The sequence below is a fragment of the Parasteatoda tepidariorum genome, chromosome X1 (genome assembly GCF_043381705.1).
Source record: "Parasteatoda tepidariorum isolate YZ-2023 chromosome X1, CAS_Ptep_4.0, whole genome shotgun sequence".
NCBI classification, from domain to species: Eukaryota; Metazoa; Arthropoda; class Arachnida; order Araneae; family Theridiidae; genus Parasteatoda; species Parasteatoda tepidariorum.
The window spans coordinates 44,290,392-44,304,745 of record NC_092214.1 but is presented as its reverse complement, the minus strand read 5'-3'; the positions used below and the strand labels follow the sequence as shown (position 1 = coordinate 44,304,745).

The following is a 14,354-nucleotide window of genomic DNA, read 5'->3' as shown; positions in this document are numbered from 1 at the left end:
TCATTTAATAGAAAAAAATAATTTAGTCAAAAAACGGTGAATGAGAGAATCATCTGAGAAGATTAAAATGATCCTACAATATATGCTTTGCTCAGTGTTTAGCATAATCTAGCAACGGTACTGCTTGACGCTTGGGAATGAATTGCAATTGAATGCGCATCTGTGAATTTCTACGCTAATTGACATTAAAAAAATGTAAAAAAAGGCAACATTTTTACCTGTAGTCTAAGCGTCAAATGATTAGCTACATAATCATACTGATTAAAGTTTATCTAGGGTTAAAGGTTACATTAAAAAATAAGCCAAAATTTTTATTGAAAAAGAATTTTTTTTTTATTTGTTAGTCACCACATAAAACAAAATAAAATTAAATATTAAAAAATAATCTTTTTCCAGTTTATATGACGACTAAAACCCTAAGATTTCAAATATTATTTTTAAAGAAAAATTCATTAAATGATTTAGAAGCTTGCAAACAAAATAAAGGCAGAACATTTTTTTAATAATGTTAGCAAATTATAGTCAATATCAAAATCAACTAAATTCACAATATTATTATTTATTTTTTTTTTGCATCAAAATTACAATTTTTTAAAGATAGTTTTTAAGATAATCATAGATCTCTGTCACTTCAAGATAGTCTACAAATATTTAGTGCATATATCTCGTAAATAGGTGTTTTAATTCAACTCGGCAAAGTTGCGCAAATTAAATTCTTATTTGCAATCGTGTAATTTATAAACGTCTAGTGTTGGAAATAACTCATGAGAATTCTCACGTTCTAAAAGCAAATATAAAATTTTTACTGATTCTTAAATAAGTTAGAGCTCTATGCGTAAGAGTTTCAAGGTTTTAACGTTTTGAGATTTTAAAAACAAAATGTTCTAATGTGGTAAATTCCACAAGGAAACAATTACTAGTAAAAATTGAATTTAGACGAAAATTGTAATCATCATTATGCTTCAAATTTTTTTAAGCTATTATTTAATAGAATTTTGAGGCTTTGGGTATAAGTTGTTTCAAATTTAGTTTCCTGTAATCAACAAACTATTTACAAATGCAATAGTTTTTTTTTCTTCTTCTGAGGTAACTATTTGACTGATTAATACTAACAAACGTACGAATGACTTATCATTTATATATTCATGAATCTGTAAATTTTACTTAAAATGGATTATACATGTATTTCGTTCAAATTAACTTTTTAAAAGCTAAAAAGTAAATTTTGGGAAATGTTGATTGATTGTAATAAATCACTTGTTACGATTCATGAAACAAGTTTCCTGCTGAAGCAAATCTAGATTTGCATCTAACAAACGTCGCTTATGTCATACATTGCGCTCACGCAGTTTTTCGTGCATGTCTTTAAGAGCTAGATTTTTTCTTTAAAAAAAAATTGCATCAACCTTATTTTGTTGAAATATATGTGCTGTAAGTGTGAATGATCTGATAACGTTATATCGTTCTCTTTATACCAGACAGAGGGGAGGGACAAATATTCTTAGAATTTTTTGCGTTAAAAAGGAAGCTACCTGAAATTTCCTCCGATAATCGCGTTGAATTTCTTTTTACAAGTAGCTTTCTAGATGAAAAAATGAAATATAAAATTTATTTAGTCTAATATTATAAGTTATAATTATTTTGTCTAATATCATTAGTTATAATTATTTTGTCTAATATCATTAGTTATAATTATTTTGTCTAATACTTATAAGCAATTATAAGTTTAAAGTTATTAAAAATCAATTTTTATCTTGAATCAGTAGCAAAGTTTTATTTAACCTGGCAAACTAAGTGCTATGTTGACTGTAAAGTGTTGCTTAAAATTGAAGTTTTTCATCTCAATCAGAAACTTTAATCTTTGCGTTAAAAAAATTTAAATTTAGAGAGTAAATTTAATTCGTATAAAAATTCAATCGTTTGAGTAATGAATTTCAATTGTTATTACAAAAATTTGCATTTTAGTAGCATTTTTTAAAATCATATTGTAACCTTTGCACTCAGAATACTTTAAAATGCTGTTAGAACTTATTTAAGAGCTAAATAAGTTAAATGCATAATACTATATTTTTATATAACTTTTAAAATTCTTAAAATAATGTGGTTACTAATTATTAAAATATAAAGATTTTTAATTTTTAGAGTTGTGACTGTTGATGGCGCCTCAGAGGCGTAGGAGTTGATGGCTGAATTTGAACTGTAACTGGAAATTATTCAAAATTTATATTTGAATTTGCACTTAAAGAGCTTTTGAGTATCTTGAAAGGGATTTTTCTCTTATTCGTTCTCTCATATGATTTTTCTGGGATTCCTTCAATGATTTCCCCAAACATATATTTTCTGCCAACACTGAGCTTAAGGCCACCACAATATTTGGAGTGGTTGTAATTAACAATATAGGAAGCAAATATTTTGAAAATTTTGTGAGTACTCAACATCACCACATGCTTATAGGAACTTTTATATTCAGTTATTTAAAATAGTTTTAAAACAAACGTTAAATTTTATATTTTGCTACGTCTTTAAATGCTTGAGAAATAGGAGAAACGTTATATATATATATNTACTTTATATATATATATTGTTAATTCTCACGAAATGTAACAATTCACTGTCCCTTGCTACAAGATCTAATGCTATAATACTAAAATAACTTTTTAAAAAAAAAATTAATAAATTGCATTGTTGTTAGCATTTTAAAATGACTTTGCACTATCATTGGCTGTTTTGTATCGTTAAAAAATTTAATTGAACTTCAAAATGTCATTTTCCTAGCATGTCCCAAACAATGTTTCCAAAAATAACTAGCTTCAAAACTTTCAATAAATTTTTCAATATCTAATTCTTTTTATCTCAACCGGTGTAATCATTTCTAGAATATACGCAGAGGGTGCTATTTACGAAAACTTCGTTTAAAAAAAATTTTCTGTCAATAATTTCTTTATCCCAAGAAAATCTGTCATTTTCCTGGCTACTTTTATTTAATGGCTTATAACCAAAATAGATAGAGCCAGCAATCAATATCTTATGTTAATAGATAGATTAGATACCCTCCTATATGAACATGTCTCGTTGCATGAATAAAGAACCAATTTTCTGGTTCAAAATCTATTTCGAAAAATTTTTCAAGATGAGTAGGTTTTTGTGTTGTCACTTTCCTGGCTTCTTGAAATCATTAATAACATAAACTACATAGATTTATCTGAGTTATTTTAAGAAATCCTGTTGTTTTCTGCAGAATGTAAACGTCTTAGGCCAAAATATTAAATTAAAGTTATATGCTATAAAATGGCGAAGTTGTCATTATCCTGGCTTTTGAATTCCAGGACATTGAACTTACTATTAACTTAAAATGACTGTTTTTTTTAAACTTCTAAGCTAATATGTCATTTTCCGGGCATTTCTATTTTTTTTTTCACGAGTAAATGTCAATAAACTGCACTGCTGTCTGTAACATATTAATAAATGCAACTAAAGAAGTATACAAAAAAAAAATTTTAGATTATTTTGAAGACTTCAAAGTTGAAGAAATTTTTTGGTCCGAATTGTCATGTTTAAAAAAAATCACCCATATATATTTTGTTCAATTGTTGCATAAAAAATACCAATTTTGTTTTACTTCAGTAAGATGCGCTTTTTAACATTTAACTTGACTGCGTACAAACAATGATAAAGAAAGAAACTCCAACGTATGCCCGTTGAAATTTCTGGGAGATATTCCTGCCATTTTTAAATTCAACATTTAGCAATCTAGACCGAAAAAAAAAATCGATATTTAATGAGACTCATTGCATCAATTATTTCACATTTGCAGATATATGAAAATTGACAAGAGGGGTTTGAAACTTATTTATAATAGTATAGTTTATCAATTACTTTTCACTTAATTTTTATTTGGTTGTCATGATCAATTAAGGCCATAATAATTTTCCTCTCACATCAAAAGCCAAACTTGACATTTATCAGCGCATTTCAAAAAACAGCTGCAATTAGATCTTGACATTCTTCTTTATCGAAGCATCGAAAAACAATTGTTAGCAAGATTCATCGTTTGATTGAACTTAAAGTTGAGATGAGTGGTTGGAATTTCCACCTTCGGAAAACGCGGTTTTCAATCTGAAACTTCTAAATCACAGCTCGGTAGGCCCGCATCTGCAGGTATTTTTACGCGCGCCATCTATCGTCATCCGGCCAAGGTTTCGGGATTGGAAAATTTCTTCCCGCTCGGAACGGAAAATCTTTTCTAGTCAATCGCGTGGTCAGACAATTGAAAGCTGCTTTCTCTTACTAAAGCATCTTTGGGAATAAGAAAACATCTTAAACTGCTATTTCTAGAAAGATTTGAGTTAATTTCATTATGTTCATTTAACTTTTAATGCATTTTTTTTAAAGTTTTCTGATATAAGGTGGTTAATGTTTTCCTTTTTTTAATTGAATTAGGAATTGTGTTGGATATTCCTGAATTGTTTACTTGTGGATTACATCCTCTGATTGGTAAGTAGTTATTTGATTTCTTTATCCTTTCCCCAAACTTTTTAAAAATTGTTTTCCGAATTTTGCAAATTTCAAATGGCGGCGCTGGAGCGGAGCATCCCATTCGAGTTTCGATCGACTCCTGTTTCATCCTTTGGAGGATGGAGAGGATTCCATCTGTATTGATTATCTTTATCTGCCTCTTATGTAGATCATAGAAAACCTCCACCTGAGGATACAAATATTTTATCTATTTTACCTGAGGATACAAATATTTTCCTCAAACCTGATAAGCTTTTCAATTTATCACTGTCATAGGAAAATAATAGAGATAATGTAAACTCCTTAAGATTTGAAACCTGTTAAGTCTCCCATTCTGTTAAAAAAAAATTATCCTCTATACAGAAATAAACTTTTAACATCTTGTCCGCTTTTACTGGGTTGCAAAATAAAAGTCTGGGAAGCATACTTTACAATCCAAAATTGCTAAAACTCGATTTCTGAATGTAGTAGCAAATATTTTTTTATTTATAACTTTTAAGCATGTACTAAACTACTATTTTGTTTTTATATGTGCTTAATTTAGTGCTTATCAGAATATACTGTCATAACAAAGAAAATGCTAAATTATTACATAATTTTCAATGTTTAACATTTTTACCTCGTTAGGGATTATGTTTATTTAATAATTTAATTCAATAATTTAAAATTAGTCAGTTTTTCTATCATTTTTTATTGCAAGTCATGAAACAAAACTTTTTACAAAACTGCGTAAAAAGATAAAAATCTTTATATTAAAGTCAAAAATAACTTAGATAAAATCTGTTAATCATATACATCACAAATGTCATGCTTCTTCATTTCCTAAAAAAATAAGATTGTCATGTTTAAAAGAATCGCATTAATGTATGTGTATATTATCTCTCTCTGAATACATTTATACATATAAAAAGCATACGCACATACGTTTCCTACAACATCATTTTATTTTTAAGTACGAAATGCCGTTTATGTTTGGCGTACAATAGCCGTTTCTGGTTCATGTAGAAATAAACTCTACATTTAATATGATGTCTAGTTGAAATATATTTTTTTCCCTTTGGTGGGTATTTCAAATAATGTTAAATTTTGGAATGTGTATAGAGAATAATAGAAATGTGCATAATTTGTAATCCCAAAATAGTGTCAAAGAACAATATTAAAGTTTTGAATTTGTATATAGAGTACTGAGCTTTATAGATATTGGTGCCGATTTATTGTGCACTAGAGAAATCTCTCTCTGCCTTTCTACAAGCATTATATGTAATGGTTGCGGTGTAAGCGAAGTTTGGGCTCTAAAAATCGTTTGGAAGTATTGTAATATAAGTATTGACATTTAGCAGTTCGTCAAATTAAATACCATCTGTTCCCGAGCTCAACTTCCCTCAGTACCACATCGCTATTGAACAATCCGAATCTTTCATGATGTTTCTTTTGAAAAAGATATTTCTGTAAGGTTTAGTACCTCGTCTGCTAATCATCAATTTACTTGAATAAAGCAGATTTAAAAAAAGCTCCATATGCTCAGATAGAAAAAAAAATATGTTGAATGTCTTAAAAAAAAATGATGAATGTACTCAACAGATTAGCCCCGACGAGAGTAGGAAGTAAAAGTTGTTTCAAAAAAGTCTTGAATACATTATTTTTAACTGTAAAATTGTATCCATCTACAAATAATATGTATCCAAGTGCATAATTTTGCATTCTCTAGACAATTATGTTATACTTTAGGGTAAAAAAATATTAGCATTATTTACTATATTATAAAAACTGTCGGCCAGGTGACCGAGTGGTCAACTTGCCTGCCTGTGAAGCCAGTGGGTGCGGGTTCGAATCCACTCAGGGCATGGATGTTTCTCTCTGTGTGTTGTTCTCTATTGTATGATGTGTGAATGTGGCCCACCCTATAAAACGGGTATCTGTGGCAGTGTGGCGTGGGTAATATTTCTCGCCTCCGTGATTTAGGTTCACAGGTGCCCACTGGGTAACGTTAAATGAGTAACACTTCTGGCATCTTCCTAGGCGAAGAACGTGAANTATGTATATATGTATATGTATATATGTATATGTATATATGTATATGTATATATGTATATGTATATATGTATATGTATATATGTATATGTATATATGTATATGTATATATGTATATGTATATATGTATATGTATATATGTATATGTATATATGTATATGTATATATGTATATGTATATATGTATATGTATATATGTATATGTATATATGTATATGTATATATGTATATGTATATATGTATATGTATATATGTATATGTATATATGTATATGTATATATGTATATGTATATATGTATATGTATATATGTATATGTATATATGTATATGTATATATGTATATGTATATATGTATATGTATATATGTATATGTATATATGTATATGTATATATGTATATGTATATATGTATATGTATATATGTATATGTATATATGTATATGTATATATGTATATGTATATATGTATATGTATATATGTATATGTATATATGTATATGTATATATGTATATGTATATATGTATATGTATATATGTATATGTATATATGTATATGTATATATGTATATGTATATATGTATATGTATCTATGTATATGTATATATGTATTATAAAAACTGTATTTTTATAAGGTTTATATACACTAAATTAGCATCTAAACTATTTTGACATCTGTTATCGAATCCATGTAAATCAAAAAACACAAAAAAAGTAAGCTCCCAGCCTGGAAAACTGAAAAAAAAAAAAACTTTCTTTGAATGTGACTTCAAGGCAATGCAATTTAGGATTTACTTCCCTTTTAAAGGCATCTTTGTTACTCTTTTTTTAATGATTTTTTTTTTTAATAGAACAGCGCCAATATGATACACAACTCTAAACTTGCATTATTATATTTTTATCTGTTTGATATGGGCCATAATGTAGATAATTACAAAAATAAAAACAATGGGTATAATATATTTTTATTTTGTCTATATTTTAGTGGATAAATATCTTGAAAGCCTAAAATGAACATTTAAAAAGTTTAAAGTCACTTTCATATTTATCTTATACTCGTATCTCATCAGTTGCAAAAGTTGTCTCATATTAGTTCTCTGACGTCGGTAGCTTATAATTTAAGGCACATTAAACATATCACAAGTTTTAATGCCTCGAAATACACACAAATGTTTTTTGAATCAACCTTAGCAGAATTACTTAAGTTATAAACGAACAAAAAAAAAATTTTCTCGCAAAAGAGTATTCGCAATATAATTATTTTTTATTTCAATATTTATAGTATGTATTTTAATATAAATAGTTTGTATTTCTTTCAAAATGAGTCCAATTTAATTTCTATAAAATTGCCAGCACTTTCATGGGACCTCACATCGGCTCCATCATTTTGAGGGTTATATTCATCTCCATCGACCAGTATTTTAATTTGTAAATTAAGTATACAAACAAGAAGATAACTTTGAAATTATATTAGGATTTTTTTATCAATGATACCAAAAACGTCTAGTAAGTCATAATCGACTACATTCAAATATTATAATTTTGGAAAAATTCTAAATCTCTTAAATAGTTAAAGCAAAATTAGGAGTAATAATACTTTTTTTTAAATTTTTATCACTCCTCTGTTGTATATGTTTGCTGTAATTACATATGTACTCTATTTATGAAATAGTAAATAAATACTTTTTTAAATACTAATTATATCCCTATTATCCTTAGTGATTAGTTAAGATCTTTATAAGACATTTTATAACAAGATGTAACCTATTTTCCAGAATTATCCTCATCAATTTTGTTTTTAGAATTTGATATTTATATTAACCAAAATAATGTCTTTATTTTAAAAAAGGCTCTATATGCTTAATCAACTTGATATATCAACCCCAATATTTGCTAGCAAAATAACGCTACATAAACTAAATATCATTTATGCTATAGAAATGGAAACAAAAAGAAATTATTTATAATTAAAGTTTTTTCATTATAATTTTAGTGATTTTCCATGACACAATTTCTATGAAAAGAATTTTTCTTCTTGCTATAGTGAATTCTATTTTTCCACATTTTTTATGACTACACTTTAAAAGATTGCGATTTAAATTTTAAAAAACGAAACGTATTATTCATTCCCACGCACACACAATGCGAAATAAACGTAATACTTAAAGAAGTAAGCTACTGAGAAATTAGTTTTTTTACGAAAACGAAAAAAAGCATCAAGCAACAGCCAACAGGTTTTACCTTCAGGTGAATACGAGATATGACATAATCCACTATTTCTTCCTTAAATGCATCAAATGCAATTAATTCCAATTTTATTATATTTTTGTGAATTTTAAAAACCAATAATTCATTAGTTTTTTTTGAATAATGCGTGTAACAAATAAAAATATTAAGAGAGCATTCACATATTTTTAATGCTCACGTATTACATAATGACACTCTTCACAAAATGTCAAATTAAAGCTTACGAATCGGATCTATATTTACGCGTCCTTTACTTTGTCGAATAAAATAGAAAATCAATCCCATTAGCTCTCTTTTGCTAGAATTTTAAAGAAAATAAAAAAAAAACTGAAGCTAATAGGTTTAAAAATTTTCTACGCACATTTAATTAGCTCAAATCTAACTTTAATTTGAAAATTCGCTATTTTCTTTTAAGTGTTGACACTTGATATTTTGATACTTATCTCCAAATTTATACACAATTATCGAAAAATTTTCTAAAAATTATTAAACTATGTGGCAATGATGAGGTAAAGAAAGCATCTTCCGTGAACTAACTTATTTCATTTGTCTCAGTCCCTTTTGGGGGGCTGATAGATACGTTCTAAAAAATGCATATGTAAGCTTTTTAGAACTATGTGTTAGATTGATAAATGTAGTCTTTTTTTTTTTACTGTCTGATTTGAGAATGTCTGAATTTTCAGAATAATGTTAAATTTATTTTAAGTATTTACAAACTAATTTTAATTCAGCAAATAAAGTGGCAAATGCAGTTATCATAAAAGTTTTTTCTTTGAGCTCATCACAGATTTGAAGTTTTTTCATGTTTTCCATAGCGTTCCAAAATTTTTTCTTCACTTGATAAAATAAGAACAAAAAGTTTCCAGGCAAGAAATATTGTAATGACTTATCAGTTCATTTCACGACACTGAATATGCAAAACAGTAATTAAGTGTCGTGATTAAATGTATTTCGCATTTTTTTCGAAATTAATATTGCTGAATTTTTTTAAGTTTAATATGCTTTATCGTGAGATAAAAAGAACATCTTTTATAGACCAACTTATCCTATAAGTGTCAGCAGAGATAAATTCGATTGAAGACAGATAAAATAGTTCGTGTGCAAAAAAGAATACCATCTTGCGCACCTGATAATTTTTATTCATTAGATTTTTAGGAGGTTTCAGAGGGCAAAGAATTTTTAAATATTCATGTTGAAACATGTTCAAACATCAAATTTAAACAGCAAGTTTTATTACTCAGTGCTTTAAAAATTTTATCAGTTTCTAGATTGTGTAAGTAAGAAAAAAATGTTTTTTTTCTTCCCAGTCTTAATTTTTTACGAATAATGTGAAACATATAAAAGTGACAAGGAAAAAAAAATTAGCCTTTAACATAGTTGGACACAGTATGCATTAAAACGAGTTAATAAAAACATTAACTATAGCATTTAATGCAAAATACATTGCCTCGCTGTATAACTCTTAAGTATATAAAATATTTGCAAACAGCTTTATGATAATATGCAAGCAAGGTTCGCGTATTTAAATGAATGTTATTGAAGAACTTCGAGAGCTTTGTAGCTTCCTAATGTACCATAAAAACAATAACATCCCGTTATCCACGAATTTAAAGATTAGTTTCAAGCAAGAAAAAAAAAAGTACAGTAACATGGCACACATATAAATTCGCCTAGTTCCTCAACCTTTCACATCTATCGTTTTGTTATTTCCTCAATCGAACCGCATTTTGCTGGAAGGGAAAAATAACGGTTGGTAAAATACATCTTTTATTTTAAATTCTTTAGAAGAAAAAATGGTTTTTCTTCAAATGTCGTCCGATGGTGAGAAAAAGTGATTAAATAAAAAAAAAATTGTGTCCACATTTGCCGGCGACCTTGGGGAAAAAAATCTAGTTAAAACTGCAATCATTCCAATGACCTAGAACTTGTTTCATGGAATCTGAGAAGCATTTCGTCTTACGCTTTCAGCTCTTTTATTACCAGTCAGGTCATCGGTTTTGGCGCCTAATCGCCAAGCTTGTGTTGTATAGTTTTTCAGTTTTTCAAGATGTTAGCACTTATTATCAACACATTACTTGAGGCCGTGTACCTTGTTCAATTAGGTTGCTGCTAATTTAATCTGCTAATGATGGGTCATTAAGGATTTTAGTCAGTAACTACCGTGCTTCAACATGACCTGCGGCAAAACTGATTTATAAAATACCGATTTATCTAAAAATGACTACTTTTAAAACTGCCACAAAATTGATTGAACACCACATAAATTGTATAAATATATATGATAATTCTACATGGGATATCACTGAACCAATATAAAATCTAACCAAATACTATTGAATTGTAAATATTCGTAATTAAGAGTATATGATATCAATAGCAGTATAAAAACCTAAACAAAACAAACACCCCTATAAATTCTAAAAACAATACAAATGCCAATATTTAATAAAAAAAAAAGCTTTTATCGATTGATGAACTGACGATTTCTTTTGTTCTTTTGGAAGAGTTTTCGAAGCATTATCGATATCTCACAGGGAACTTTATTGATGATTCCTCAAATTCTTTATCTTAATAGTTTCTGATTCTTGTTTGTATAAACTGTATAATTTTATATTCGAGATTATATATATATATATATATAACGTCGTTGCCGAGTGGAAGGATTAAAACAGGTATAGGGCTGGGAAGGAGGGTACAAAATTTATTTATTAATTATTAGTCAGAGCAGTCATGAGAGAGTAAAAGTGAACACGAAAAGTAGCGCTCCTTGGTTATATGTTAGGAAAAATCTTGCAAAGTAAAATTCGTAAAATGTTTCAATTTAGGGAAAGAGGGAAATCTTAGTAATTGCTATTGGTTTATGAAATAGATCGAGCATTTCCCACAGAGAGCTAAGGGGAAAATGTCCTGCTTTTAATTAAATGCATACTTGAGCCAAAAATAGATTTAAGAACAGGATGTGGCTTTTAAAAGTGTGAGAAAGTATTTCGANACTCGGAATTTTACTTGATTTTATTTTCTCGAATGTTTAAATTTCAGGAGGGGCGAAATATATTGTTTGCCCCCTCACTAAAATTTCAGAGGGGGCGATTGCCCCCTCTGCCCCCCCCGGCTGGCACGCCACTGATATATATATATATAACCCCACTCGAACATACATTAAAACTACGTCACTGGCTCCAGCAATCGTGCACCTCAGAGTATCACCCTTCCTCGAAGCAAAGAAGTTAACTCACCAGGGCAAATAATTCTTTTTCGAGAACAGCTCAAAGAACCATAAACGAACAAAAATTATTTTCTCGATAAAGTCACTGTGAACAATTTTATTCTTTTAAATAATTTTGTAACTTTAAAATGGTCAAGATGAAAAGTGTTAAGTTTCTTTATTTATGATTTTAATTATTTGTATTCAGCGTATATTTTAGCACATACAATTAAAAAAAATTTCTTAGAATCTCGCAGAACTTTTAATTTTGATAGCTTCTTGATCACTATTATAACCGTAAATTTTACGAATTTTCCATGTTTTTCAAATAGAAAATTTTTGATGGGAATTTTCTTTTGTAATTTTTCTATTATTTTTACAATATATAATGAACAATATATATTTTTAAAACAAATTTAAAATTAAGCATCAATGCAGTACTGATTTTTGTGAACTTAAATTCGTAAGGAATTTGGTTTAAAAGCGGTTAAAGTGCAATGAGCCAAGAAAAATAAAATTATATAAAATATAAAAATTCTGAGAAAATTTGAAAAACATGCACTTTTTTTTTAACGGCTTTGGATTTTTGACCTTCAAAATAGAAGGGGAGGGGTAAGCAAAATCTATCAAAGAAATATGGTCTCAATATCTTAGTCAGGAGAGCTGTCCAAACTTTGGACCCTTTAATGCTAATTTTACTTTTTGCGTATATTAGATCGGAAGTTTTTTAACAAATCTGAAAATTTCTGCTCACAATCATAAAATTCATTAATCCAAAAATAATTCCGTGCAAAAATAACTTTTATTAATTATTTTTTAATATTTTATTTCTTTATTATGTATAGTCAAAAAAATTTTGAACCCTAAAGGTATAAAAATTTTCACATCATTTTTAAGAACTTAATTTTGCCTGGTAAAATATAATATTAGCACGAAATCTGTCAAGAAGTTTTTGAAAAATGGAATTGTAACTATACAACTTCCTTAAAATTAGATTTCTCAGAAACTATTCATCTGATTTTGTTCAAACTTTGTATTTTGCCTTATAAAATTACATTCTTTAAAATGGTTTAGAAATTTGTCTACAATATATTTGTCGAAATTTGTATCAAAGTTTTTCTACTTTTATTTAATAAAAGAATAAAAAATAATTATTAAATTATTTTTTTGCATGGAATTATCTTTGGATAAACTAATTTTATAATTGTTTTCAAAAATGTTTCGATTTGCTTCAAAAATTCTCTGCGCTCCTAGCTCAATTTATTTCTGCCTATTTTGAGGGTTGGAAATCCGCTGAAAAAAATATTTATTCAGAGAAAGTATGTTTTTATGTCTGATTTCCTAACTTAAAATATCGTCTGCACTAATAATTTAGCGTATTAGAGGTCATCCCCTTGAATCATTAAGATTAAGAGTCCTAGTACGTGAAGGTTCAATGGTTTTTCAGGGTGATTAGTTTTTCCATTCGCCTTGTACATTTTACTAATTTTTGTTTGATTTGAATCGCTTGTCTATTTACATCATGAAACAAGATAAAATAAAATTATATAAATATTTAAACCCGCACTAAATAGGTTGTATAATTAAGACTAAGGATGACCTTAACATAATTCATATAACTTTTGTTGTTTTCTAAATTACTTTACTTGTTCCCATCTACCTTATTTGTAAGTTTAAATTTGAAGTTTATATAAAAAAAAAATGAAATTGGTCAGCTAATTAATTAAAAGTCAATCTTTCAAAAATCTTCTTACTTTTAGAGGATTTATAAATAATATAAGTTTTAATAAAATTGAAAGCATTTTTCTTTATTATTTGATATAAATAGATTAAATACTTTCTAAAAAATGAAAATTTTATTTTTACGTAATTTATTAATCCATATTCCTTATTAAGTAAGCATTATTTTTTTCCACTATGGTGAAAATGATCGGAGAATCTTTTCCTTTTTTGGTTTTCGATCTAACCAAAAAGTTAAATAAAAATTGTTTTTATGAACATATGTGGGAAATTATATTCAGATTTAATGAAGAAACACAAATTCTGACCCAAATTCATTCTTTTCTGGAATAATTGATCGATGTAAAAGTATCACTTTTCCCTAGTTTAATAGATTAATCTAAAAATTATAAAATATAAGGTTTTAAAGAACGAATCTTCGTGCAAAATTTGCATTTTTTTCTTCAGATTTAGACAGCATTTTAAATATTCATAAAATAATAACATTTTAAAAATTATTTTTTTAAAAAAAAAATGCGCGTTTCATCATACATTGAAAAAAAATCAGCATAAAAATGCATCTACCATAGGGGAATAGACCTTCTTCAACAAAACAAGAGTCACACCAACTGGAGGTGCCTTT

General features: G+C 27.6%; 1 protein-coding gene across 8 annotated transcripts in view; it reads left to right on the top strand.

Annotated features, from left to right (window-relative positions):
• The window catches only part of LOC107447991 (CD151 antigen), a 161,508-nt gene that overhangs the window by 115,804 nt on the left and 31,350 nt on the right, over positions 1-14,354 (top strand). For 3 of the 8 annotated variants that reach the window (XM_071187511.1, XM_071187510.1, XM_071187509.1), the window contains one exon: positions 4,441-4,494. The exons of 4 other annotated variants lie outside the window; for them this stretch is intronic. The gene's annotated coding sequence lies outside the window, so the exon portion shown is untranslated. Of the gene's footprint in view, positions 1-4,191; positions 4,346-4,440; positions 4,495-14,354 lie in introns of those variants that run through there. One more of the 8 variants, XM_043051769.2, reaches the window with a different exon arrangement.